Source organism: Rousettus aegyptiacus, unplaced genomic scaffold (genome assembly GCF_014176215.1).
Source record: "Rousettus aegyptiacus isolate mRouAeg1 unplaced genomic scaffold, mRouAeg1.p scaffold_m13_p_3, whole genome shotgun sequence".
In the NCBI taxonomy this organism is placed as follows: domain Eukaryota; kingdom Metazoa; phylum Chordata; class Mammalia; order Chiroptera; family Pteropodidae; genus Rousettus; species Rousettus aegyptiacus.
The window spans coordinates 31203627-31215696 of NW_023416306.1; the positions used below are offsets into that span (position 1 = coordinate 31203627).

A 12070-nucleotide genomic window follows, 5' to 3' on the forward strand; every position below is an offset into this window, starting at 1 on the left:
ACATCCCTAATCTCTTTTCCAGTGCTGAACTACTGCTGCCTGGACGGTTGCAATTGGAGCGGGTGAACTCTGCTGACCCAAAGGTAGGGAAGAAAGGAAAGAGTCCCTAAGAGAGTAAATCGTAGGGGTTGGAGAAGCAGATTGAGGCAGAAGGATCAGAGTGAGGGGACCAAAGTTGAAGGAGTGGAGGGCAGATAGGATACGGGGAAAATGAGTTCAGATCAATGGGACTAATACTCTACTGGAAGATAAGCACAGAAGACGTCTATCTGACGGAATCCTGGGAGCCTTGAAACACAAAGGGACGCATAAAGACTTATCAAGAAGACCTACTTGGGAATCAGCATGTCTGGCTTGTGGTGCCTGGTCAAAGACCTGGTAGAAGGCCTACCCTGGCTGGTTATAGCGTCACTTTCCCCATTTACAAATGAATGGGTTGAAAGGTGACCTCTAAATCTTTCTCCAATTCTGACATTCAACCAGTTTAAAAATCAGGTAATCCAATTCCAAACCTTTACTGCCTTCTGAGCCTATTGAGCGTCTTCCAGAATCATATGCATGGAGGATTCCTTACTGAATGAGATGAATGTTTGTTCACAAAAGTTTCTAAGTAGTGGAGAAAATAGAAGCATAAACAGTTAACTCTTGGAAGAGTAAGAGGGTGATAATGGTGCATCAGTTAATCTAGAAACATTGACTTTTGGCTAAGGGATTTACATCTACACTTCCTATGTATGTAAAGCGTGTGTACACTCTCATGCCTAATTTTCCAGCCCTATTTTCTTTCCGGAACTCCAGAGGAGATAATATTTGCACTCTGAAAAGTTCAGCAGTTTTAACTCACAATGAGAGAAGGTAGACATTCCAGAAGGGGGGAGTTAAAGTAAACAAAATAACAAACCAACAATTCTGGATTATTTGCCTACTTAATTCAATAAGTAATAGACAGCCACAGAAGGTTTGTGGAAAGGTAAAAGATTCACACCTGAACTAAAGCAGAAACAGTGGGGATGGAGACTAGGGGGATGAACTAGAAAATGATTTAGGAGAGTGATTCAACAAGATTTAGAGATGGAAGGAGAAATAATGAAAGAGGAGAGGAGCCAAGCTTTGGAGGTCTCTTACTAACAGAAAGAAGAAAGACCTAAGGTTTACTGAAGTCCCAAGGGAGAAAATAATTCAGCTGGCTAAACTGAGATTAAGATGATGACAGGTTTTCTGGAGAAATGTTCAGGAGGGGATGTAAGCTTGGAAATCAGAAAAGGAGTACACGTGTAATATATTGGTATTCCTTGAACAAATAAAATTTCATTCATTTAACAAGTGTTATTGAGTTCCTGCAATATACCAGGCACTGTTTTACACACTGGGGATACAGAAGTATATAAAAGAAACCATCTTACCAAAAGAAAAAGTAATTAATTTTTTTAAATAAACCAAAAAATAAAAATAAAAAATCCCTGATCACAGAGCTTACATTCTAGAGGGAAATAATAATAATGGTAACAGGTGTTAAGAATAAAGGAAGGAAAGCAGATAGGAAATATCCATGGTTGACGTTTATAAAGGATGGCCAGGGAAAGGTGACATGACTAAAGACCTTAAGTCAGGAAATGAGTCATTCAAATATGTAGAAGAAAATGCCAGACCAAGGTAACAGTAACTACAAAGGTCCCAAGGTCGAAGCTCACATATGATCTAGGAACATTAAGCAACCCAGTGTGACTAGAGTGAAGCGAACAAATTGGAGAGTAGCAGGAGATTAAGTCAGAGAGTTAACAGGTGGCTAAATCACATAATGTCTTGTAGATCTTTTCAGTACTTTGACTTTTATTCTAAGTGAGCTGAAAGCCATTGTAGAGTTTTGAGCAGAGAAGGGAAATGATCTAACTTTTTAGCAAGATCATTCTAGCTATTACACGAAGCAAGAAGGGCAAGGGTGGAGACACTTAGTGATTACTGCAATAATCCAAGCAGGAGATGATAGTACTCCATCGGAGTGGTAATAGCAGTGAAAGTGATTTAAAATGGTCAAGTTCTGGATACCTTTTGAAAGTAGAGCCATAAGAATTTACTCACAGATTAGTTGCACAGTGTAAGGAAATGAAAGGACTTAAGGATGACTTTAAGATTTTCGACCTGAGGCAAATTCTTACAGGTTTGGCTAGAAAAATGGAAATTCAAATTAAAATTTCTGATGATAGGATCCTTTGGAACACTGACAAATAGGGCATGGGAAGAGGAAGCAGAGAAAAAGATAGAAAAGTAGTGGCTAGAGAAGTAGAAAAGGAATCAGAAGATTATGGCGCCATGGAATTTAAGGAAGGAAAAACCTTTGGAGAGCTGGGCCTATTCATCTTCTCTCAAAATAGGACTCCCTTAGACCAAAGACAAGCCTTTCCTATCAGACAGGGACTTCTTGAGATTTCCTATCAGAGGTCTCCTGATACAATAATATTTCTTTCTCTGCCTTTTGCTTTAAGTGGGGGCCAGTTTGCTAACCACCTGCTCCTGGGCCAGCCTGCTGTGTGCTGCCTATCCTTAAGAAATGGGAAGAAAGTGGAGACATTTCCTGGAAAAACAAATACTTCACCTTCCTAGGAGTGACTCAAACTTGTCAGTTGCCAGATATGAATCCCTCACCTGTGGCCAGAAAAGACTGAACAGGATGCCAGTCCTCTACTACCCCTACCCTGTGTCTTTCCTCTCCCAGTGCATCTAGACATTGGCAGCACACCTGCTGGTCTAGAAACAGTGTTTCAGGTCAAGAGGCACCAGTTCCACTCCCTCTTTTCATACTCTTTCTCCCTCCCTTCATACACTAGACTTTTGGAGAGTCTAAGAGCAGAGACAAGAAAGACAACCAACTCTACAGTCTTTTATTCATTTAGCCGTCCAGCATTGACTAAGTCCTACCATGTGCCAGGCGCCATGAGTCTACAAAGATGCTCTCAAAAGAGGTCAAGTGAGGGAATCAGACAGTTGTACAGATAAAGATGGTACCTGGCAGATAATCACCTGAGTTCCCTAAGAAACACATTCCATGCCTGAAGAGTAGAGAGGAGAGAGTGTTTGGGTGGACTTGAGAAATTGAGGAAGACCTCATGGAGAATTGAAGCATTTAAGGTAGGCCTTAGAGGACAGGTAGAATGAAGGGTGCCAAAAGCAATTAAAACAAAGCAGTGTGAGCAAAGGCATGAATGCAAGACAGTTCCAGGAAAATTCAGAATCAGTAAGTAGTGCAAAGGGTATATGTAGGAAAGCAGAGGGAGATAGCTGGTGAGACCAAGAGGGAAGAAGCATAACTTGGGTTTAACAGTTCTAAAGCTATAAATAAAGTCACTGGTACCTTTTTTCCAGGGAAATCCAAGAGAAAAGTCAGGATGAATCATTGGAACCTTGGAGGTGAGACTGAAATCCTTTGCCCTTTCTCAAACCCAAGGTTACAATTAAGGACTCAGTTCTCTGGGTAACCTCTGAGGTTCCTTCTGATGTTAAGACCTATGTGATGACTATCATATGAAGATGCAATTATCCTGATAATCATAAATGGATCAAGATGATTTCAAATTCCAAAAGGATGAAAATATAAACGTACACAACAACTCTAAAATATTAGAAGATAATATGGAAGAATATTTTTTGAATCATGGGTGGGAAGAACTTTTCTGATCAGGACACTAAATTCAGAAGCCATAAAAGAAATAGTTGATAGATTTGATAATGGCAAAAAAAAAAAAAAATACACAAAATGAAAACATAAACTGAAAAGAAAAATATTAGTGACCTATATAACAAAAATGGTTAATTTCCCCAATACAAGAAAGCCCATACAAATAATTTTTTAAAAAATAGAATGATTCAATAGAAAAATATGGATATAACTTATTCCAGAGGAAGTTCACTAAAGAAGAAACAGAAATAGCTCATAAAAAGTATTCAACATCATTGACAATTTTAAAAAATGAAACAAAGCCCCATTTTTCACCTAATAAATTGGCAAAAGCTGAAAAGGATTAACTATATCCAGTGCTGGCATGGATGGAGAAGTAAGCATTAATGGCAGTATAAATTGATGAAAACTTTTTATAGAGAAATTTGGCAGTGACTATCACAATATATTATGAAGTTAAAAAGCAAGTTGCAGAGTAATGTCTGATATCCATTTTTGTAAATAAAAAAAAAACTCTGTGTGTGTGTGTGTGTGTGTGTGTGTGTGTGTATTTAAGCACAGATAAAAGACTAAAGGAATATACACCAAACTATAAATCGTGGCTCTGGAGAGAGCAGGACTTGGCTGGAGGTGGATGGGCAGTAGAACTTGGGACCAAGAAAGGAGGGGAAGCTGAAACCATGTAGAAGATGGGAGCTACTGCTGAAAAATGCTCCCTCAGCCATAAGAGAAAAAACTACCCTGATTTCTCTCTTCCTCCCACCCTTCAGTGTCCTGCCAGTGCTTCCCATTGACTGAATCTAGCTAGAATCCAGTTGGCAAAGGAGCTGGGAAATGTAGATTTTAGAACAAAGAATGGGGTTTGAGAACAAATATGTAATAACCAACTTCAAAAAGTTATTGAGTAGTTTAGATGGAGAACTAGTATGATAAGAGCCATCCTGTAAAACAATAAAAGCCAATTAATCAATAGTAAATAATAATAGTAAAAGATAATTAATTTTATTATTTTTAAATGGTGTGAGGAGACTGTCCTGGCATTGAGCTAAAAGAACCCTGTCCCTAGTAATTTATTCAGCTAATATACTGAGGTATACTATACACCTACCCCTGTGTTGCAATGGGAACAAAGATTAAATAAGACCACGTTTCAATCATCAAGAACCTTAGGATGAAGACAAACATGGTAACAATACAATAAAGTTAAATAATCTCAGGACAAGACCAACTACTAGGCTAACCTGTACCTTTGTGCAAAATAGAAAAATGTACCCCTCTCTGAGTAGATGCAATGCCAGAGTATACAGCTTGGCAAACTGAGTGCAGCTGGATTTCATTCCTCTCTGGATCCCTCAGCCAGGCACTTTTGTGCAGAGCACAGAGTACACATCCATACATGGCTGCCCTGCTTAAGGAGGTAGAGACTGGCACCTGTGGAAGGAGAGTTGCAGTGGCCTATGAGGATGTGCACCTGTGCAACAGGACGCTTTGGGAGCCCAGCCTCCTAGCCCAGAACACAATTAAAAATTCAATGATTTTATTTGCTTCTGATGCTGCTGTGACAAGGAGTTGGCAAAGAGAACCTCCAAGAATTTGGAAAGGCTCCTTTGGAAGAAAAAATTGACAGATGGTGTTTATAGCTCTGCTTTGGTTCTCCCATCAGAGTAAATGCCAGATGTTTTCTTCTGGTTTTCAAGATAGTGTGTGAGATTTAAAACATTCCTTTGCCCAAAGATAATACAACATAATACACAGTTAAGTGTGAGCACATGGGCAAGTGAATCCTGTGCAGGAGGAGGGGAAGGGTCAGCAAAGTTTGATTTGCTACTGTTGTAAATCCAAGGTTTGTTGTTACCATTCCAGTCTTTAAGTCATGTAACAGCATCAGTAGATTTATCCAGCTAGAGGACACAATGTTATGTGGCCATTAAAAAGGATGTCATAAAAGGCAAAATTATGGGCCCAGTAAGTGGTTGCCAGGGGTTGGTGAAGGGGGATAAATAGGTGAAGTACAGAGCATTTTTAGGGCAGTGAAACTATTCTGCATGGTACTGTAACAATGAATACATGACATTATGCATTTGTCAAAATCCATAGAACTGTGCAACACAGGGTCTTTAATATAAACTATAGACTTTAATACTGGTTTGTTAATTGTAACATTAAATGTACTGAATTAATGCAAAGTATTAATAAGGGAAACTGGTGGGACTGAGAATACATAGAACTCTTTACTATTTGCTCAATTTTTTTTCTGTAAATCTAAAACCATTCTAAAAAAGTCTTAAAAAAACAATGTTATAGAAGTATGTAAATATGAAAAGGTGCTTATTAAATATTGCTGTTGAAAAAACTAACAGTATACACAACATGGTCTCATTTTTGTAAAATTATACACAATATAATTTTGAATTTGAAGTTCCAAAGGACACATGCCCACAAAATATTTACAGTGGTTAACTCTTGCTGGAAAGATTATGGGTAATTTCCAATTTCTTCTTTTTGCTTGCTTATTTTAAAGTGCTTTTAAACATTTTTATTACACAAAACGCATGAATAGTTTCCCATTGTAAATGGTTCAAGCAATAGGAAGTATATTTTAGTATATTACGGTGTGCTCCCCAGATCCCCACCCTTCAAAACTGAAACATTCATTCCCCAACTGCTGGGAGTGTTAATGGCTGATAGCTTGCACCCCACACAGACTTACCAGAGAAAAGCTGCTTCATTTAAAATCATGCTTTCTTCCCTAGGGCATCCCACGTTCAAAGACCTGGTTTCCCTGGCTCCAAATAGGGACAATTCTGCAGGGCCATTTTAGCTTCAATGCCCTACATGGAATAGGCTGAAGCTTTTTTTGTGAATGCATTGCAACCTAACTTCTCCTGCCCAATCCTGTTCCCTTCACTTTGCCACAATGATCCTGAAAGCACTCTCCAATAAACTTTCAGGATTCAAATCTGTCAGCTTCCTAGAGTACCTGATTAACAATAATTGGTGCCAGGAGTGAGCCAAGAAAGCAAACTCTGAAATGGGATTTAAGAGTTGGATCACTCACCAACCTGCTGTCAATGAGGATACCATCACTAGTGGTAGGTGGAGCATGTTAAACACTAGCATGTGATAGTAATAAAATTTTCACTAGTGGCAAATTGGTATGTTTTGCCCAAGGAAAGGAATGTATGGGGGTGGGGGAAAGGGGGAGAGCATAATGTATCAAGCTCTGAGAAGTAATAGGATGATTTTGTTGAGAGTAGTAGGCTGGAGAAAGACTATAAATGCTAAGAATGAAAGTCAAAGGGCCTTCTTGGCAATATATAAAGAGACTATCTTCTTCTGCAGCCAGATGGCAGAAAAACCTGATGATCAAGATTAAGCCTAGGACTTTATAAGATCTGCAGAGCTCGGGAGAAATTGGGGCAGGACTTTATAAGATCTGCGGAACTCCAGAGAGGTTGAATTCTCAGCCACAGTAAATTGACTATACACCGATTAGAGTCCTGATTGGGAAGGATTGCAAATGGGAGACATGGGATGGCAATATCTGGGTCTATCTACCTGAAAGTCTTGAATCTCCAGTTTCCTTTGTACCTCTGGGCCTTTATAAGTTGCTCAATTCTTGTTAAAGTTTAGTTCTCCCCCTTGCTTGAAGATGTTGTAGAAATCTCTGCCTTATAAGAAATGTGCCTCCCCTCTAGATCTACCCCAACATCCAACCTGGCCATTAGACCAATAACTAGGATTAAGTAAAAACTCAAATGACCAGGACCTCATATGAGGGAAAAGGGACTATAAAGGGACCTAAAGGAGCTGTAGAACTTAACTAATATGTACTGACAGAAGCCAGGAGAATATAAATAGGACTGCATTCTGAGAATTCTGAGGTTCAATCAGAAAAATTGAACCTAAAATTGGAGGAAGATGTTATCAATATGGTATTGTCCTGAGACACAGGATATAACACACTGGCAAGGACCCTAAGAGAGTGCTAACATGTTGCTAGCATGGTTTATAAGAGCTTGAGGAAAGCACAATACATTTCATATTATATAAAATAGGAATGTCAAAACTGCTGTGGAGGATGGTGAAATTAGAGATCGAAAGGCACAGGAAAGAGAAAAGTTGAAGTGGATACAGCAGGTAAAACCAGAAAACTCACCAAAAGACTCTTCCACATGAGGGCCCTTAGGAATTATCTGAAGAAAGAGGTAGTGGCTCAATGGTAGCTGCCTCTGCACTTTCAAACAGAGCTCCTTGGTGGCAATGGGAATGATAGGATCCCAAAATAATAGAGGCAAGATGGCAGCACTTAACCATCAGAAACAACTTAGATGCAGTTATCATGACAAGCAATGAGGTTGAAACGACAGCCAGAAGGGCCTGACGTGCAGAGAGCGATAGAGATGGCTAATAGTATATGATGTTCCTAAGGTCAAGATGGCCAGCCTAGCAATCAAAATCAAGAAGATCGAAGGGCCAAGTCATTCATTGCCCAGTTCCTGGACCAGAACCAGTGTTTAGGCCTGGAACCCAGTGACTGAAGAATAGGCCAGGTCTTCAGAAGGAAGAACCCTGCAGCACCATGGCAAGTACATATGGCAATGATAGCCCCAATTTTTCCCCAAAAGGATGTACTATCATTTGCTTGGGCAGCCATAAACTAGGGAAAGTGGAATATTATCCCAGCAATTCAAGAACTATTGAACACAGAGTTTGAGATGAAATTGATTCTAGAGGACCCCAAACAGCATTAGTGGTCCCCAGTTAGAATGGAGGCACGTGAAGACTAGATAATAAATGGAGCCCTGACCCAAGTTCAGTTCACAGTTAATCCACTGTGTGCACAGACACACCCAGTGTTTGCATATCTCTAGTGTCTCTTTGTCCAAATTTCCTCTTTGTATAAAAGATAGCAGATTGGATTAGGGCCTACCTTAACCTCACTGTAAATTTAGTCACCTCTTTAAAGGTCTATCCAAATACAGTCATATTCTGTAGTACTGTGAGTTAGGACTCAAACATATGAAATGGCGATGTGGGGTGAGGGAGACACAATTCAGTACATAATATGTTAATGCATATCAGAGAGATTCCACTGCACAAGAGGCACTACAAAACCAAGTAAAGAAAATGACTCAGCTAGTTGATAACAGAAAGCCTTTGTCATTGACCACCCCATAGAAGGAACCATGGGCACATAAACAAAATAGCCATAGAGGCAAGAATGGAGGCTTTTCATAGATCCAACAGCATGGATTCCCATTCATCATGGCTTTCCTTTTTCTCCAAATTGCCTATCAAACAGATTTAATCAATTTACACTAGAACCAAAGTATATAGAGGTATCTGTTTTGCTATGTCCTTACTATCACTTTAGATTATCAATTTTTTCGACTTTGCCAGAGGAGTGATAAATGGTTTTTGGTTGGATTTTAATTTGTATTTCCTTGTGTTGTGTATTTCTTTATAGGGTTTAAGAAAAGGCCTCCCCAAAATGTGCCGCTTTGGCATGTATATTATTTTGAGTTGAAGGTAATAAAGACCCTGTGGGCTCATGAGAAAAACCTCATTAACAGGGGGACAAACCAGTGTTATGTATTTCCGTAAGAGGTGGAGAGAGGGAATATACAGCATCACCCATGATGTATTTTGGTTAAAAATGTTCAACCTGAACTAATCCAGCCTTTAAATTTAACTTTCACTTATAGGAAATAAGAAAGAAGATCAAATTAAATGACAACTCAAGGAAGCAATCAGGAAAATTCAGAAAGTGGGACATTCTACAGAAAAACTGGCCCAGGTTCTTTAGCAAGCTGGTGTCATTTTTAAAAAAGAAAGAAAGGAGAAATACACCTAAAAACACTTAAAACAGAAATGTTTATGTTATACATAAATATTTTCATTGTTATATTTTTACCAAAATAAAAACTTTAAAAACTACTCTGGTGTGGGATGTTCATAGTTAGGGAAATTGTGTGTGTGGAGGGGCAGGGCCTATATGTCAACTCTGTACTTTCTGCCTAATCTTGCTGTGAACCTAAAACTGCTCTAAAACATAACGTCTATTAAAAAAATGCTTTTCTAAATTTAAAAAGGTGTAAGAAACATAACAGATTCAAAGATTTAAATTGTGGTCTGTGCTTGGATCCTACTTCGGACAGACTACCTGTATTTTTGGTACAAATAGGGAAATTAGAATGAGAATTGAGAATTAGATCATTTTGGCTATGTAAGAAAAGAGATTTAGAAATGTCTAAAATTACTTTAAAATACTTTGCCTTAAAAAAATTGAATTGAAGAGGAAAATCATTGACTTAAATCTACATGTTTTTGTTTTGTTTTGTTTTGTTTTGCAGTTTTCAAAACAAACTCTGGCTAGTTTTATTAAAGAAAAAATTTGCATGAATTACTTTTCACCAGTCTGCTTGGCATGCTTCTAATATCAGAATCATCTGGATCAATGATAGCTAGGGTGCATACTCTGTAATATTTTCCACACTGTGGAAAATATTACAGATAGCTAGGGTGCATACTCTGTAATATTTTCCACACTGTGCCCAATTCAATATTATTGCCACTGTAGTGATGGACACCAGTCTTGGCCAACATGGCTCAGCACTCTTATTTCAGATTTCCTCAAGGCCGGGCGGTTGTTGGTGAGGATGGCCAGTCTCATTTTGCCTTGTCTGGTCATTCTCAGAGTCTGCTTGTACCCAAGCACATACTTTCCACTTTTCAAAACAAGTTGAAGCCTGGAGTTGATGGACTCTAACAAATTTCTCATCTTCTTTGTGACCACCATCTCCCTGACTTAGTTGGTGGATGGCCCCCAACCAAGAGCAGTGGCCAAGATGGCTGGGAGCAAGAAAGACCTACAGAAGTTTTAAGACAATAGTTCATTTGTTCCTAAAGTAGTTACTTCCTTTCATAAAATCATCATGAAGTCAAATTTATTTTTTTAATTATTGGTTTAAATTAAATAATTCAATTATTAAGTACTATAAAAATATGCAAGTGTTTCTGACCTGCGCTCTTGATTAATTTTACTTTTGACCTATGTTATTACTGTAGATTAAGTTTTTCACCATATTTAAATACATTAGAACCAATGGAAAGAAAAGAATGTTGAAGGAACACTTTCGGTCCTCATTTTAATAGAGTTAGCACTACGAGCTCAAACAGGCCAAAATAATAGATGTAAAATTTAATGGTACCAAATTATAACAATTACTGTCTTAGGTTTATTTAATATTTGTTTCCTTTTTGTTAGTCTACTACTGATTTTTTTAGATTACTAGTTTTTATCGAAAAATTAATTTTATCATAATTACAAAAGGATATACAGTGAAAAGTAAGTCTTCCTACAGATGGCCCTAACCCACAGAGTCAACTGATATTATCAATTTCTTGTGTAAACTTCCAGAAATATATCTTTTTTACACAAAGAGAAGCCTTTTATCTATGATACACTTTTTATTTTTTCTTTCTTTTTTATTACTGTATATTTCTTAGAGGTCATTCCATATTAGCACATTATACCTTATTCTTTTCTAACAGTTTCAGAGTATCCCATATTATTGATATATCAGAACTCTATTCATTAATTCAACAAGTATCTATCTTTCGTGCATCCACTATGTGCTAGTGAGCGAGCAGAGACCCATGTCAATACACAGTGGGGGGACACTTAAGGAATAGCAAATACAGATATCTAAGACAAGAATATGCTTGTCATGTTCAAGGAGCAGAAAGGCCAATGTTGGTGAAGAGCAGCAAACAAAGATGGGAGTGGAAAGGAATGAGGTCAAAGAGGTGGCCAGAAGCAAAGCCAATCATTCAGAGTCTTGAAAGTTCATGTTATTTTAAGTGCAATGGGAAATCCTTGAAGGGTTGAGAGCTAGGGTGTGGTTTATTTTTTATTTTAAATCACATTGGCTTCCGGGTAGTGAATGGATTATAAAAGTGCAAGAATGAGAACATGGAGAACAGTTAGGAAATTATTACATAGTCTAGGCAAGAGATGAGTGTAACTTACACTAGTGAAGTGGTAGAGGAAAGAGGTGATTAGATTCTGCATGTTTTAAATGTAGACCTGATAAGATTTGCTGATGAATTGGCAACAACCAAATCAACAGTCTAGACCTGATTCCAGCCAAAATACAACAGAAGTCCACTGTTTAGGTTGTCCTGAAACGTGAGAATATTCTATATGTGGGGTGTACATGGGGGATTGCTGGAAATAGGTAGATAGTTAAGAGAAAACTAATATTTATTAAACATCTGTGCAGCAATTAGGGTTCTGAGGTTGCAAGTAACAGAATTGACTCTGGCTAACATAATATCGAAAAAAGAAGTCATTGGAAGGACATGGGGTTGCTCAGAGCCTTGAAAGGACAG

General features: G+C 38.2%; 1 long non-coding RNA gene and 1 pseudogene across 1 annotated transcript; one reads left to right on the top strand and one right to left on the bottom strand.

Annotated features, from left to right (window-relative positions):
• The first annotated feature begins 3 nt into the window (after positions 1-3).
• LOC107502875 lies at positions 4-8256 on the top strand. Its single transcript, XR_001595097.2, has 3 exons — positions 4-83; positions 3361-3405; positions 8105-8256. It is a non-coding gene; the product is annotated as an uncharacterized LOC107502875 (long non-coding RNA).
• A 652-nt stretch (positions 8257-8908) lies between these two features.
• Positions 8909-10475, bottom strand: LOC107502727 (annotated as a pseudogene).
• Positions 10476-12070: the final 1595 nt, after the last annotated feature.